Consider the following 17632-nt stretch of genomic DNA (forward strand, 5'->3'; position numbering starts at 1 on the left):
GGACTGTGGGAGGACTGTGGGTCTGTCTCAGGACTGTAGGAGGACTGTGGGTCTGTCTCAGGACTGTGGGTCTGTCTCAGGACTGTGGGTCTGTCTCAGGACTGTGGGTCTGTCTCAGGACTGTGGGTCTGTCTCAGGACTGTGGGTCTGTCTCAGGACTGTGGGTCTGTCTCAGGACTGTGGGTCTGTCTCAGGACTGTGGGTCTGTCTCAGGACTGTGGGTCTGTCTCAGGACTGTGGGTCTGTCTCAGGACTGTGGGTCTGTCTCAGGACTGTGGGTCTGTCTCAGGACTGTAGGAGGACTGTGGGTCTGTCTCAGGACTAGGAGGACTGTGGGTCTGTCTCAGGACTGTGGGGAGGACTGTGGGTCTGTCTCAGGACTGTGGGTCTGTCTCAGGACTGTGGGTCTGTCTCAGGACTGTGGGGAGGACTGTGGGTCTGTCTCAGGACTGTAGGAGGACTGTGGGTCTGTCTCAGGACTGTGGGTCTGTCTCAGGACTGTGGGTCTGTCTCAGGACTGTGGGTCTGTCTCAGGACTGTGGGTCTGTCTCAGGACTGTGGGTCTGTCTCAGGACTGTGGGTCTGTCTCAGGACTGTGGGTCTGTCTCAGGACTGTGGGTCTGTCTCAGGACTGTGGGTCTGTCTCAGGACTGTAGGAGGACTGTGGGTCTGTCTCAGGACTGTGGGTCTGTCTCAGGACTGTAGGAGGACTGTGGGTCTGTCTCAGGACTGTGGGTCTGTCTCAGGACTGTAGGAGGACTGTGGGTCTGTCTGAGGACTGTGGGTCTGTCTGAGGACTGTGGGTCTGTCTGAGGACTGTGGGTCTGTCTCAGGACTGTGGGTCTGTCTCAGGACTGTGGGTCTGTCTCAGGACTGTGGGTCTGTCTCAGGACTGGGGGTCTGTCTCAGGACTGGGGGTCTGTCTGAAGGAAATGTTGACGCCAATTCCGTGTGTGTAGGTATTGGGTGCCAGTAGAATACGACGATGAGGACAAGGACAAGGAGAAGAAGGAGAGGCACGGCCACCATGGAGGAGAGGAAGAGGAGGAGGAGAGGGTGGAGGAAGACTTCCAGTGTGTTGTGTATTTCTGGCAGGGCCGGCAGGCCTCCAACATGGGCTGGCTCACCTTCACCTTCTCTCTGCAGAAGAAGTTTGAGAGTCTCTTCCCTGGGAAACTGGAGGTACACACACACACACACACCACACACACACACACACACACACACTGGAGGTACACACACACACACACACACACACACACACACACACACACACACACACACACACACACACACACACACACACACACACACACACACACACACAGTAGGACTAGACATCCCTCTTCCCTGGGAAACTAGAGGTTCCTAATGTTTAGTACGGTCGGTACCTGATATATCTGTTCTCTGTAGGTGGTCCGTATGACTCAGCAGCAGGAGAACCTCTAAGTTCCTGTCTCACTAATATCTGTTCTCCGTAGGTGGTCCGTATGACTCAGCAGCAGGAGAACCTCTAAGTTCCTGTCTCACTAATATCTGTTCTCCGTAGGTGGTCCGTATGACTCAGCAGCAGGAGAACCTCTAAGTTCCTGTCTCACTAATATCTGTTCTCTGTAGGTGGTCCGTATGACTCAGCAGCAGGAGAACCTCTAAGTTCCTGTCTCACTAATATCTGTTCTCCGTAGGTGGTCCGTATGACTCAGCAGCAGGAGAACCTCTAAGTTCCTGTCTCACTAATATCTGTTCTCCGTAGGTGGTCCGTATGACTCAGCAGCAGGAGAACCTCTAAGTTCCTGTCTCACTAATATCTGTTCTCTGTAGGTGGTCCGTATGACTCAGCAGCAGGAGAACCTCTAAGTTCCTGTCTCACTAATATCTGTTCTCCGTAGGTGGTCCGTATGACTCAGCAGCAGGAGAACCTCTAAGTTCCTGTCTCACTAATATCTGTTCTCTGTAGGTGGTCCGTATGACTCAGCAGCAGGAGAACCTCTAAGTTCCTGTCTCACTAATATCTGTTCTCCGTAGGTGGTCCGTATGACTCAGCAGCAGGAGAACCTCTAAGTTCCTGTCTCACTAATATCTGTTCTCTGTAGGTGGTCCGTATGACTCAGCAGCAGGAGAACCTCTAAGTTCCTATCTCACTAATATCTGTTCTCTGTAGGTGGTCCGTATGACTCAGCAGCAGGAGAACCTCTAAGTTCCTGTCTCACTAATATCTGTTCTCCGTAGGTGGTCCGTATGACTCAGCAGCAGGAGAACCTCTAAGTTCCTGTCTCACTCAAGAGGAAGTTCTCTGTAAGGTGGAAGATGACTCAGCAGCAGGAGCCCTCCCTCTAAGTTCCTGTCTCACTAATATCTGTTCTCTGTAGGTGGTCCGTCTGACCACATAGCACCAGGAGAACCTCTAAGTTCCTGTCTCACTAACATAGTTCTCCAATGGTAGGTGGTCCGTATGACTCAGCAGCAGGAGAACCTCAAGTTCCTGTCTCACTTCAAGAGGAAGTTCATCTTCATAAAGGGAAAGGAAACAGAAGATCGATACCTGGCCCAGCCCTCCCTCTACCACATACGCACCAATGGCAGCGCTCTCTGTACCAGGTACACACCCTCTACCACATAGCACCAATGGCAGCGCTCTCTGTACCAGGTACACGCCCCCTCTACCACATAGCACCAATGGCAGCGCTCTCTGTACCAGGTACACACCCCCTCTACCACATAGCACCAATGGCAGCGCTCTCTGTACCAGGTACACGCCCCCTCTACCACATAGCACCAATGGCAGGGCTCTCTGTACCAGGTACACGCCCCCTCTACCACATAGCACCAATGGCAGCGCTCTCTGTACCAGGTACACGCCCCCTCTACCACATAGCACCAATGGCAGGGCTCTCTGTACCAGGTACACGCCCCCTCTACCACATAGCACCAATGGCAGGGTTCTCTGTACTCAAACTGTAAATCTGTAAATACGTGACACTAGAACGGCTGTGACGAGGAGACATTGTTTTTCAATGGAGGAGGCCAACAGAAGCTCTCCTCTCGCCCTCTTTCTCTCCCTCCTCTCCCTCTCTCCTTTCTCTCTCGCCCTCTTTCTCTCCCTCCTCTCCCTCTCCTTTCTCTCTCGCCCTCTTTTCTCCCTCCCTCCCTCTCTCCTTTCTCTCTCGCCCTCTTTCTCCCCCTCCCTCTCTCCTTTCTCTCTCGCCCTCTTTCACCCCCTCCTCTCCTCTCTCTCGCCCTCTTTCTCACCCTCCTCTCCCTCTCTCCTTTCTCTCTCGCCCTCTTTCTCACCCTCCTCTCCTCTCTCCTTTCTCTCTCGCCCTCTTTCTCACCCTCCTCTCTCTATCCTTTCTCACCCTCCTCTCCTCTCTCCTTTCTCTCTCGCCCTCTTTCTCACCCTCCCTCCTCTCCCTCTCTCCTTTCTCTCTCGCCCTCTTTCTCACCCTCCTCTCCCCTCTCTCTCTCTCTCGCCCTCTTTCTCACCCTCCTCTCCTTCTCTCTCTCTCCTTTCTCTCTCGCCCCTCTTTTTCTCCCCTCTCTCCCTCTCTCCTTTCTCTCTCGCCCTCTTTCTCCCCCTCCTCTCCTCTCTCCCCTTTCTCTCTCTCCCCTCTTTCTCACCCTCCTCTCCCTCTCCTCTCTCTCTCGCCCTCTTTCTCACCCTCCTCTCCCTCTCTCCTTTCTCTCTCGCCCTCTTTCTCTCCCTCCTCTCCCTCTCTCTCGCCCCTTTCTCTCTCTCCTTCTGGCCCTTTCTCACCCTCCTCTCCCTCTCCTTTCTCTCTCGCCCTCTTTCTCACCCTCTCTCCCTCTCCTCTCCCTCTCTCCTTTCTCTCTCGCCCTCTTTCTCACCCTCCTCTCCCCTCTCTCTCTCTCGCCCTCTTTCTCACCCTCCCCTCCTCTCTCCTTTCTCTCTCGCCCTCTTTCTCACCCTCCTCTCCTTTCTCTCTCGCCCTCTTTCTCACCCTCCTCTCCCTCTCTCCTTTCTCTCTCACCCTCTTTCTCACCCTCCTTTCTCTCTCTCTCTCGCCCTCTTTCTCCCCCTCCCTCTCCTTTTCTCTCTCGCCCTCTTTCTCACCCCTCTCCTTTCTCTCTCGCCCTCTTTCTCCCCCTCCTCTCCCCTCCTTTCTCTCTCGCCCTCTTTCTCACCCTCCCTCTCCTCTCTCCTTCTCTCTCGCCCTCTTTCTCACCCTCCTCTCCCTCTTTTCTCTTTCTCCCCTCTCCTCTCTCTCACCCTCTTTCTCCCCCTCCTCTCCTCTCTTCTCCCTCTCTCTCCCTCGCCCTCTTTCTCCCTCCTCCCCTCTCTCTCTCTCTTCTCTCACCCTCTCTTTCTCCCTCCATTCTCTCTTGCTTTCTCCCCCTCCTTCTCTCCCTTCTCTCTCTCTCCCTTTCTCCCTTCTCTCCTCTCCTCTCTCCTCTCCCCCTCTCTCCTCTCCCTTCTCTTCCCTCTCCTTCTCTTCTCTCCCTTTCTCTCTCCCTTCTCTTCTCTCCCACCTCTCCCTCTCCCTTCTCTCCTCTTCCTCTCGCCCTCCTTCTCTCCCTCTCCCTCTCTCCTCTCCCTTCTCTCCTCTCCCTCTCTCTTCTCTCCTCTCCAGGACCATCCAGATAGGAACAGACTCCCAGTAACCTCTCAGAGTTCTTCTCATCCTCTCAGTTCTATACCTGAGACACCCTGACCTCTCCTCTCCAGGACATATCACACTGAAAGAAACCTTTCCTCTCAGAACCTTCTCTTGTCTCCCTCTCTGTGTGTGTAGGTGCCGTTTGAGAGCTCAGACCCAGGGGATAGTGTATACCTCTGGGCCCTTCTCTGATCCTGATCAAACTGGCGGAAGACATCATCTGTATGTTTGATGACACCTACAGCTCCTTCTCTCTGTTATACCTGTCTGTTACACCTGTCTTCTCTCCCTGTCTGTCTGTTCTCCCTGTCTGTTATACCTGTCTGTTATACCTGTCTCTGTTCTACCTGTCTGTCTCTTGTTATACCTTCTCTCCTCTGTTATACCTTCTGTCTGTTATACCTTCTCTGTTATACCCTGTCTGTTATCTGTCTGTCTACACCTGTCTGTCTCCTCTCCCTTCTGTCTGTTACACCTGTCTGTTATCCTGGCTGTCTGTTATACCTGGCTGTCTGTTATACCTTGTCTGTTATACCTGTCTCTCTGTTATACCTGTCTGTCTGTTATACCTGTCTGTCTGTTACACCTTCTGTCCTCTCCTGTCTGTTACACCTGTCTGTCTGTTCACCTGTCTACACCTTCTCTGTTACACCTGTCTGTCTACACCTCTCCTGGCTGTCTACCTGGCTGTCTGTTATACCCTTCCTACCTGGCTGTCTGTTATACCTCTCCTGTTATACCTGGCTGTCTGTTAGTTCACCTGGCTTCTCTTACTCTGGCTGTCTGTTTATACCTGGCTGTCTGTTATACCTGGCTGTCTGTTATACCTGGCTGTCTGTTACACTCTCCCTGTCTTTACCTGTCTGTTATACCTGTCTGTTACACCTGGCTTCTCTTGAGTCTGTTATACCTGTCTGTCTGTTATACCTGTCTGTTATAGTGTCTGTCTCTCCCTTCTGTCTGTTACCTCTGTCTGTCTGTTCTCTCCCTTGTTACGTCTGTCTGCCTGTTAGGTCCGTCTGTCTCTACACCTTCTGTCTGTTATACCTGTCTCTAGTGTCTCCCTGTCTCTGACCGAGGCAGTTTCCCTTCTCTCTGACCCCTGCAGTTTGACTGGTTAACTGGAACCTCTGAAGAGGCAGTTTGACTGGTTCATGGAACCCTCCAGTTTGACTGGTTAACATGGAACCTCTGACCGAGGCAGTTTCTAACATGGATGGAACCCTTCTGGCAGTTTCTGGTTAACATGGATGGAACCTCTGACCGAGGCAGTTTGACTGGTTAACATGGATGGAACCTCTGTCCCTTTAACATGGATGGAACCTCTGACTGTGGCAGTTTGACTGGTTAACATGGATGGAACCTCTTGTCAGTTTGACTGGTTAACCTGGATCTCTCTGACCGAGGCAGTTTGACTGGTTAGTCTGGAACCTCTGACCGAGGCAGTTTGACTGGTTAACATGGAAACCTCTGACCGAGGCAGTTTCTGGTTAACATCTCCTCTGACCGAGGCAGTTTGACTGGTTAACATGGATGGAACCTCTGACCGAGGCAGTTTGACTGGTTAACATGGATCCTCTCCGAGGCAGTTTTATGACATGGAACCTCTGTGGCAGTTTCTGGTTAACATCTCCTCTGACCGAGGCTTGACTAACATGGAACCTCTGACCGGCCTTGACTGGTTAACTGGAACCTCTCCCAGTTTCTGTTATGGAACCTCTCTTGCAGTTTCCTGTCTCTCTGGAACCTACAGGCAGTTTGACTTAACTGGAACCCCGTGGCAGTTTGACTGGTTAACATGGGAACCTCTGACCGAGGCAGTTTGACTCATGGGATGGAACCTCTGACCGAGGCAGTTTCTGGTTAACCTGGAACCTCTCGGCAGTCTGACTGGTTAACATGGAACCTCCCTGAGGCAGTTTCTTTAACTCTCTGACCGAGGCAGTTTGACTGGTTAACATGGAACCTCTGACCGAGCAGTTTGACTGGTTAACATGGAACTCCAGTTTGAGTTAACCTGAACTCTGACCGAGGCAGTTACATCCTGTCAGTTACTGGTTATGGAACCTGACACTCTGACCTCTGACCTCGTTTAACACAGGAGTTATCACACATGATGGGAACCTCTGACCGAGGCAGTTTGCCTGTTCATGGAACTCTTAGGCAGTTTGTGGTTAATGGAATCTGTCTTAACATGGAGTGACCGAGGCAGTTTGTGGTTAACATGGAACCTCTGTGAGGCAGTTTGACTGTTAACATGTCACCGAGGCAGTTTGACTGTCTGGAACCTCTGACCGTAGCAGTTTTAGTTAACATGGATGTCTGTAGCAGTTTGACTAGTTAACATGTTCTGACCGTGGCAGTTTGACTGGCACATGGATGGAACCTCTCACCGTGGCAGTTTGGACTGGTTAACATGTATGGAACCTGGGTGGGCAGTTTGGCTGGTTAACATGGAATCCTGATGAGTTTGCCATGGAACTGACCGTGGCAGTTTGACTGGTTATCATGAACTGTATGTTTGATGGAACACCTAGCAGTTTGACTGTTAACATGGATACATCTGTCTGTTATAACCTGTCTGTTACACCTGGTTCTGTCTCTTACACCTGTCTGTCTGTTATACCTGTCTGTCTGTTATACCTGTCAGTTTGTCTGTTATACCTGTCTGTCTGTTATGTTGACATGGAACCTCTGTCTGTCTGTTATACCTGTCTGTCTGTTATACCTGTCTGTCTGTTATACCTGTCTGTCTGTTACACCTGTCTGTCTGTTACACCTGTCTGTCTGTTTGACCTGTCTGTCTGTTACACCTGTCTGTCTGTTACACCTGTCTGTCTGTTACACCTGTCTGTCTGTTACACCTGTTAACTGGATTCTGACCTGGCAGTTTGACTGTTAACATGGAACCTCTACCGTGGCTGTCTGTTATGGAACCTGGCTGTCTGTTATGGAACTCTGTCTGTAGTTACATGGATGGGAACTCTGTTTGCCTGTCTGAACCTCTGACGAGGCAGTTTGTCTGGTTATGGAACCTGTGACTGTTCATGGATTATGACCTGTTTGACTGGTTACATGGAACCTCTGTCTGTCTGTTAACATGGAACTCTGACCGTAGCAGTTTGTCTGTTAACATGGATGGAACCTCTGTTAGCAGTTTGACTAGTTAACATGGATGGAACCTCTGACTGTGGCAGTTTGACTGGTTAACATGGAACCTCTGTTACAGTTTGGCTGTTAACATGATGGAACCTCTGACCTGGCAGTTTGCTGGTTAACATGGATTCTGACCTGGACTGGTTAACATGGATGGAAACCTGGCTGTCTGTTTGGCAGTTTGACTGAACCTGGCAGTTTGTCTGGTTATGGAACTCTGGACCTGTCTGTTACAGTTAACATGGATGGAACCTCTGCCTGTTATACCTGGCAGTTTGACTGTTAACATGGAACCTCTGACCCAGTTTGACTGGTTAACTGGAACCTCTGACCAGTTTGACTGTTTAACATGGATGGTCTGTTTGACTGGTTAACATGGAACCTTACCGTAGCAGTTTGACTAGTTAACATGGATGGAACCTCTGACCGAGGCAGTTTCTGTCTGTTAGGCAGTTTGACTGGTTAACATGGAACCTCTGACCGTGGCAGTTTGACTGGTTAACATGGATGGAACCTCTGACCGAGGCAGTTTGACTGGTTAACATGGAACCTCTGACCGTGGCAGTTTGACTGGTTAACATGGAACCTCTGACCGAGGCAGTTTGACTGGTTAACATGGAACCTCTGACCGAGGCAGTTTTGACTGGTCTAACAGTTTGACTAGATGGAACCTCTGACTGTGGCAGTTTGACTGGTTAACATGGAACCTCTGACCGTAGCAGTTTGACTGGTTAACATGGATGGAACCTCTGACCGAGGCAGTTTGACTGGTTAACATGGATGGAACCTCTGACCGAGGCAGTTTGACTGGTTAACATGGATGACTGGAGTTTCTGACCTCTGACCGTGGCAGTTTGACTGGTTAACATGGAACCTCTGACCGAGGCAGTTTGACTGGTTAACATGGAACCTCTGACCGAGGCAGTTTGACTGTTAACATGGAACCTCTGACCGAGGCAGTTTGACTGGTTAACATGGAACCTCTGACCGAGGCAGTTTGACTGGTTAACATGGAACCTCTGACCGTGGCAGTTTGACTGGTTAACATGGATGGAACCTCTGACGAGGCAGTTTGACTGGTTAACATGGAACCTCTGACCGAGGCAGTTTGACTGACTGGTTAACATGGAACCTCTGACCGAGGCAGTTTGACTGGTTAACATGGATGGAACCTCTGACCGAGGCAGTTTGACTGGTTAACATGGAACCTCTGACCGAGGCAGTTTGACTGGTTAACATGGAACCTCTGACCGAGGCAGTTTGACTGGTTAACATGGATGGAACCTCTGACCGTGGCAGTTTATCTGATAAACATCATTATAATTCTATGGTAAGAACCTGCTTTGACCCGGAGCTCCTGTCTCCTAGGTGATCAACGAGGGGAGGAGCCGGAGAACTTCTTCTGGGTGGGGATTGGCTGTCAGAAGGTATACGACGAGGACGCTGACTATATGAAGTACGCCAGACTGTTCCGCTGCTCCAATGAGAAGGGATACTTCGCCGTGTCTGAGAAATGTTCTGACTTCTGTCAGGACGACCTAGCCCGACGATGACATCATGCTACTGGACAACGGCAAAGAGGTGGGACTAGCTGTATATACACCTGGACACTACACCTGTCTGTCTATATACACCTGGACACTACACCTGTCTGTCTATATACACCTGTCTGTCTATATACACCTGGACACTACACCTGTCTGTCTATATACACCTGGACACTACACCTGTCTGTCTATATACACCTGGACACTAAACCTGTCTGTCTATATACACCTGGACACTACACCTGTCTGTCTATATACACCTGGACACTACACCTGTCTGTTTATATACACCTGGACACTACACCTGTCTGTCTATATACACCTGGACACTACACCTGTCTGTCTATATACACCTGGACACTACACCTGTCTGTCTATATACACCTGGACACTACACCTGTCTGTCTATACACCTGGACACTACACCTGTCTGTCTATATACACCTGGACACTACACCTGTCTGTCTATATACACCTGGTCACTACACCTGTCTGTCTATATACACCTGGACACTACACCTGTCTGTCTATATACACCTGGTCACTACACCTGTCTGTCTATATACACCTGGACACTACACCTGTCTGTCTATATACACCTGGACACTACACCTGTCTGTCTATATACAGGGCCTGGACACTACACCTGTCTGTCTATATACAGGGCCTGGACACTACACCTGTCTGTCTATATACAGGGCCTGGACACTACACCTGTCTGTCTATATACAGGGCCTGGACACTACACCTGTCTGTCTATATACAGGGCCTGGACACTACACCTGTCTGTCTATATACAGGGCCTGGACACTACACCTGTCTGTCTATATACAGGGCCTGGACACTACACCTGAAATAGTGTTTCCTGTCTCTCTCTGTCTGTCAGGTGTACATGTGGGTGGGAACTCAGACCAGCCAGGTAGAAATTAAACTCAGCCTCAAAGCCTGCCAGGTAAGATGTGTGACCCTCTCGCGCCTCTACTGTAATCATTTTTAGGCTGGGATTGAATCCCATCCCACTTTGTCAGCTATGATCCATTGTTCCAAGACCACATTCACAGTGAACCCTGCACATGTTGGCTCAATTACATTTAAATGGAGCACAGGAGACAGAGTGATGGGATGGAACCCTGGCCACCTTTTCATGATTTACTGACATTCTGTCAGTCTATTGTTTTACTAGATCTTTACTGTGTCTAGATGTCATTCTGTTTTACTAGATCAGTCTAGATGTCAGTCTATTGTTTTACTAGATCTTTACTGTGTCTAGATGTCATTCTGTCAGTCTATTGTTTTACTAGATCTTTACTGTGTCTAGATGTCAGTCTATTGTTTTACTAGATCTTTACTGTGTCTAGATGTCAGTCTATTGTTTTACTAGATCTTTACTGTGTCTAGATGTCATTCTGTCAGTCTATTGTTTTACTAGATCTTTACTGTGTCTAGATGTCAGTCTATTGTTTTACTAGATCTTTACTGTGTCTAGATGTCAGTCTATTGTTTTACTAGATCTTTACTGTGTCTAGATGTCAGTCTATTGTTTTACTAGATCTTTACTGTGTCTAGATGTCAGTCTATTGTTTTACTAGATCTTTACTGTGTCTAGATGTCAGTCTATTGTTTTACTAGATCTTTACTGTGTCTAGATGACATTCTGTCAGTCTATTGTTTTACTAGATCTTTACTGTGTCTAGGTGTCATTCTGTCAGTCTATTGTTTTACTAGATCTTTACTGTGTCTAGATGTCATTCTGTCAGTCTATTGTTTTACTAGATCTTTACTGTGTCTAGATGTCAGTCTATTGTTTTACTAGATCTTTACTGTGTCTAGATGTCATTCTGTCAGTCTATTGTTTTACTAGATCTTTACTGTGTCTAGGTGTCATTCTGTCAGTCTATTGTTTTACTGATCTTTACTGTGTCTAGATGTCATTCTGTCAGTCTATTGTTTTACTAGATCTTTACTGTGTCTAGATGTCATTCTGTCAGTCTATTGTTTTACTAGATCTTTACTGTGTATAGATGTCAGTCTATTGTTTTACTAGATCTTTACTGTGTCTAGGATGTCATTCTGTCAGTCTATTGTTTTACTAGATCTTTACTGTGTCTAGATGTCATTCTGTCAGTCTATTGTTTTACTAGATCTTTACTGTGTCTAGGTGTCATTCTGTCAGTCTATTGTTTTACTAGATCTTTACTTGTCATTCTGTCAGTCTATTGTTTTACTAGATCTTTACTGTGTCTAGGTGTCATTCTGTCAGTCTATTGTTTTACTAGATCTTTACTGTGTCTAGATGTCATTCTGTCAGTCTATTGTTTTACTAGATCTTTACTGTGTCTAGTCATTCTGTCAGTCTATTGTTTTACTAGATCTTTACTGTGTCTAGATGTCAGTCTATTGTTTTACTAGATCTTTACTGTCTAGATGCTGTCAGCACCACTTCCGCAGGTCAGATTGTTCCATGTGAACATAATGAAGGTGGTTTTGTCTCCTCTAGGTCTACATCCAGCACATGCGTTCTAAGGAGACGGAGACCCCCAGGAAGCTGCGTCTGGTCAGGAAGGGAAACGAGCCACACTGCTTCACACGATGCTTCCACGGCTGGGCGCCTTCAAGATTGCGCTCGCGTAGACACGTCACTCTACATGGCCACGGTCTTCAGGACAAAGCTGTGTCTATGTTGGCTTTATCATATCAGCGTTTTACCGGCTTGATCCCCCATCACCCTTCCCGTTCCCCTTCCTGCTCCCCGTTCCCCTTCCTGCCCTCCCCGTTCCCCTTCCTGCCCCCCCCTCCCCGTTCCCCTTCCTGCCCCCTCACCTCTGTTCCCCTCTCCTCCCTCCTCTCAGGATCTCCGTGGCAACGACACGCCCGTTCTGACATCCCAGACACAGAGAGGAATCTGTATTCCTGTTGTGTGTTTCAGTGATTGGTCCGGGCCTTGCCGTAGATTTCTTTGTAATACCAGATATCGATGTATATTTACTAGACTGCCATCTTCTACTGTACTGCAGCAGCTCAACGTGCGCACGCCTGCCTGTCATTGTGCACACTATTTATGGATTTTATATGAGAATAAAGTTTCACAGAACCTGCCTGCTACCTGGTCTCAAGTTGACTTTTCATTTTCAAGGTCCTTTATGTCTCTATTCAACCTGCTGTCTGTCTGCTACCTGGTCTCAAGGTCCTTTATGTCTCTATTCAACCTGCTGTCTGTCTGCTACCTGGTCTCAAGGTCCTTTATGTCTCTATTCAACCTGCTGTCTGTCTGCTACCTGGTCTCAAGGTCCTTTATGTCTCTATTCAACCTGCTGTCTGTCTGCTACCTGGTCTCAAGGTCCTTTATGTCTCTATTCAACCTGCTGTCTGTCTGCTACCTGGTCTCAAGGTCCTTTATGTCTCTATTCAACCTGCTGTCTGTCTGCTACCTGGTCTCAAGGTCCTTTATGTCTCTATTCAACCTGCTGTCTGTCTGCTACCTGGTCTCAAGGTCCTTTATGTCTCTATTCAACCTGCTGTCTGTCTGCTACCTGGTCTCAAGGTCCTTTATGTCTCTATTCAACCTGCTGTCTGTCTGCTACCTGGTCTCAAGGTCCTTTATGTCTCTATTCAACCTGCTGTCTGTCTGCTACCTGGTCTCAAGGTCCTTTATGTCTCTATTCAACCTGCTGTCTGTCTGCTACCTGGTCTCAAGGTCCTTTATGTCTCTATTCAACCTGCTGTCTGTCTGCTACCTGGTCTCAAGGTCCTTTATGTCTCTATTCAACCTGCTGTCTGTCTGCTACCTGGTCTCAAGGTCCTTTATGTCTCTATTCAACCTGCTGTCTGTCTGCTACCTGGTCTCAAGGTCCTTTATGTCTCTATTCAACCTGCTGTCTGTCTGCTACCTGGTCTCAAGTTGACTTTCTTTTCAAGGTCCTTTATGTCTCTATCTAACCCTAACCCAGAACTGTGTGAGTGGGTTCAAAGGTCAGCCAGGAGACCACTTCCTGTTTGTAGATGAACAACCCAGAACTGTGAGTGGGTTCTCAGGTCAACCCTGGAGATCTCTCTGGTCTCCACAACCAAGCCCATTAGATAACCCTGGAGATCTCTCAAACTTCCTGTTTTCCTCAAAAAGCATCTTGCTTCAATCAGTTTATTCAGTTCAGAGTAACAATTATTATTGTATTTTAACAGCAACAGTTCCAACCTACTAGTTTTCTACAGTCAGATGTACAGTAGGCCTGATCATATTCCATCTGTTCTGTTACTAAGGGTTGAACTATCAGTAGCTGGCTTTGGTGAATGTTAGATATTATCTGTGTACAAGACCAGGGGATTTGATAGAAAAGGAAGTCACATCTACTGAGTTAGTTAGTTAGTCCCTTATTTCTGCTGATCACCGGTTATAAAATGACAACAATGTCTTGCTCGTTGACTGACTGGTCCACAGTCGAAGCCCAGTTTCTGAATCATTCTGTTCTGAAATAACTCTCTGGGTTTACCATCATGAGGTGGATGTTTGATCAGGACGTGTCGTTTTATTAAATGTGTTCGTTATCAGAGACTCATTACTAAGCACTTCCACACACAAAAAAACACACATTGTTGGCGCTCCTCATACGTTTGTATGATAGAGAGAGACTCTGGACGCTCCTCGTACGTTTGTATGAAAGAGAAACTCTGGACGCTCCTCATACGTTTGTATGAAAGAGAGAAACTCTGGACGCTCCTCATACGTTTGTATGAAAGAGAAACTGGACGCTCCTCATACGTTTGTATGAAAGAGAAACTCTGGACGCTCCTCATACGTTTGTATGAAGAGAGAGACGCGTCGCTGTATTTGGGATTCATGATAATTGAGCTCAGTGACACGAGTCCATTTGATGAGAACTTGGGGTTAGTTTGATGACAGCGGTGAGTGAGAATAACAAGTCGGTAACGGACAGCGCTGCGTCGTGTGTTTGAACCACAGCGCTGCGTCGTGTTGCGGAATGCGCTTCAACAAAACTGCAGAAAAAACGTTCCGGTAAAACCGTGAAGTACACCGGCAACTCCCACTTGAGCAGCTGCCAAACTGAGTAGAGAGCGATGACGCACTTGAACAAATACTATCCAGTAATTTCTGAAATCATTATAACACGTTACTCTGACCCATACGTTATAGAAAGGCTGGTATAGACATCATTCCATGGCTTCATGTGCTTCCTCTGTAAACGCCGTCACGGCCGTGTGGTTGTTGCTGAGGATCACTAAAACTACATTCTTCTGGCGCGCAGACTAAGACGGAACCGGTTGATCCCGACGCATGGCGCAATAGTTGGCCGTGTCGTCAAACAGGTCCACGTGTCGTAAAGTGATTCGTTCGGTTCCACACGGTGTCTTGTCTGTTTGCGACGCTTTAATCTCTCCGTAACAGGAAAACCCAGCAATTCCCAGGCTAAAACCAACTCTGAATTAACAGGACCCTGCACACACAGTTATATCACACATCAATGAGAGGTTTAGTTATAATGCCTGTATAAAAAAAACATCTCCTTAACCACTTATCACCATGGTTAATGCAGGCACTATTCTCCCTATTACAATTCACTAATCTTCCGACATTACCATGACTTGAAGGACTGAATGTGGTCATTTTCAGATTGAATCAAACCATAGTTTCCTTCATTTCATGAAGTAAATGCTGTTATATATGCATACATTTATTCAGAGAACACGAGCGCTTTACGTGACTAAAGAAGGCACGTCTGAATGACATAATTAACTAGGCAAGTCAGTAAAGAACATTCTTATTTACAATTACGGCCAAACCCTGACGACGCTGTGCCAATTGTGCGCCGCCTTATGGGACTCCCAATCACGGCCAGATGTGATGCAGCCTGGATTCAAACCAGGTACTGCAGTGTCTCAGACCACCGCGCCAATCGGGAGCCGCATTTTGTTACATTACAGCCTTGCTCTAAAATATATATTTTTTTATGTTAATCAGCAATCTACCATTCCAGCTTTGAATTGCTATATTGTAATTACTTGGCCACCATGGCCTATTTATTTCCTTAACTTGCCTAATTTGCACTCACTGTATATAGACTTTTTGTTTTCTTTTGTTTTACTGTATTATTGACTGTATGTTTTGTTTATTCCATGTGTAACTCTGTGTTGTTGTTTGTGTCGAATTGCTTTGCTTTATCTTGGCCAGGTCGCAGTTGTAAATGAGAACTTGTTCTCAACTAGCCTACCTGGTTAAATAAAGGTGTTCTCAACTAGCCTACCTGGTTAAATAAAGGTGTTCTCAACTAGCCTACCTGGTTAAATAAAGGTGTTCTCAACTAGCCTACCTGGTTAAATAAAGGTGTTCTCAACTAGCCTACCTGGTTAAATAAAAGGTGTTCTCAACTAGCCTACCTGGTTAAATAAAGGTGTTCTCAACTAGCCTACCTGGTTAAATAAGTGTTCTCAACTAGCCTACCTGGTTAAATAAAGTTGTTCTCAACTAGCCTACCTGGTTAAATAAAGTTGTTCTCAACTAGCCTACCTGGTTAAATAAAGTTGTTCTCAACTAGCCTACCTGGTTAAATAAAGTTGTTCTCAACTAGCCTACCTGGTTAAATAAAGTTGTTCTCAACTAGCCTACCTGGTTAAATAAAGTTGTTCTCAACTAGCCTACCTGGTTAAATAAAGGTGAAATAAATAAAAATTCTACACCCAATAATGACAAAGAGAAACAGGTTTTGTGAAATGTTTTTACAAATACCTTATTTATTATATACAGCACCAGTCAAAAGGGACTCTTCCAAAGGTTTTATTTTTTACTCTTTTCTACATTGGAGAATAGTAGTGAAGACATCAAAACTATGAAATAACACACATGGAATCATGTAGTAACCAAAAAAATATATATTTAAAATTCTTCACACTAGCCACCCTTTGCTTCGACAGCTTTGCACACTCTTGGCATTCTCTCAACCAGCTTCATGAGGTTGTCACCTGGAATGCTAGTCACTTCCATTAACAGGTGTGCCTTGTAAAAATCAACCCTGTCTCTTAATTTGTTTGAGCCAATCAGTTGTGTTGTGACAAGGTTGGGGGGGGGGGTATACCGAAGACAGCCCTATTTGGTAAAAGACCAAGTCCATATTATGGCAAGAACAGCTCGAATAAGCAAAGAGAAATGACAGTCCATCATTACTTTAAGACATAAAGGTCAGTCCATCATTACTTTAAGACATAAAGGTCAGTCCATCATTACTTTAAGACATAAAGGTCAGTCCATCATTACTTTAAGACATGAAGGTCAGTCCATCATTACTTTAAGACATGAAGGTCAGTCAATACAACAGTCCATCATTACTTTATGACATGAAGGTCAGTCCATCATTACTTTAAGACATTAAGGTCAGTCAATACAACAGTCCATCATTACTTTAAGACATAAAGGTCAGTCCATCATTACTTTAAGACATAAAGGTCAGTCCATCATTACTTTAAGACATAAAGGTCAGTCCATCATTACTTTAAGACATGAAGGTCAGTCCATCATTACTTTAAGACATGAAGGTCAGTCAATACAACAGTCCATCATTACTTTAAGACATGAAGGTCAGTCCATCATTACTTTAAGACATAAAGGTCAGTCCATCATTACTTTAAGACATGAAGGTCAGTCCATCATTACTTTAAGACATGAAGGTCAGTCAATACAACAGTCCATCATTACTTTAAGACATGAAGGTCAGTCCATCATTACTTTAAGACATGAAGGTCAGTCCATCATTACTTTATGACATTAAGGTCAGTCCATCATTACTTTAAGACATGAAGGTCAGTCAATACAACAGTCCATCATTACTTTAAGACATTAAGGTCAGTCCATCATTACTTTATGACATGAAGGTCAGTCAATACAACAGTCCATCATTACTTTAAGACATGAAGGTCAGTCAATACAACAGTCCATCATTACTTTAAGACATGGAGGTCAGTCAATACAACAGTCCATCATTACTTTAAGACATGAAGGTCAGTCCATCATTACTTTAAGACACGAAGGTCAGTCAATACAACAGTCCATCATTACTTTAAGACATGAAGGTCAGTCAATACAACAGTCCATCATTACTTTAAGACATGAAGGTCAGTCCATCATTACTTTAAGACATGAAGGTCAGTCCATCATTACTTTAAGACATGAAGGTCAGTCAATACAACAGTCCATCATTACTTTATGACATGAAGGTCAGTCCATCATTACTTTAAGACATTAAGGTCAGTCAATACAACAGTCCATCATTACTTTAAGACATAAAGGTCAGTCCATCATTACTTTAA

The 17632-nt window shown here is 46.4% G+C and overlaps 1 pseudogene; it reads left to right on the forward strand.

Moving 5' to 3' along the window:
- The window catches only part of LOC124021630, a 69565-nt pseudogene extending 57366 nt beyond the window's left edge, over positions 1–12199 (forward strand).
- Positions 12200–17632: the final 5433 nt, after the last annotated feature.

This window comes from Oncorhynchus gorbuscha, unplaced genomic scaffold, assembly GCF_021184085.1.
Source record: "Oncorhynchus gorbuscha isolate QuinsamMale2020 ecotype Even-year unplaced genomic scaffold, OgorEven_v1.0 Un_scaffold_1152, whole genome shotgun sequence".
In the NCBI taxonomy this organism is placed as follows: domain Eukaryota; kingdom Metazoa; phylum Chordata; class Actinopteri; order Salmoniformes; family Salmonidae; genus Oncorhynchus; species Oncorhynchus gorbuscha.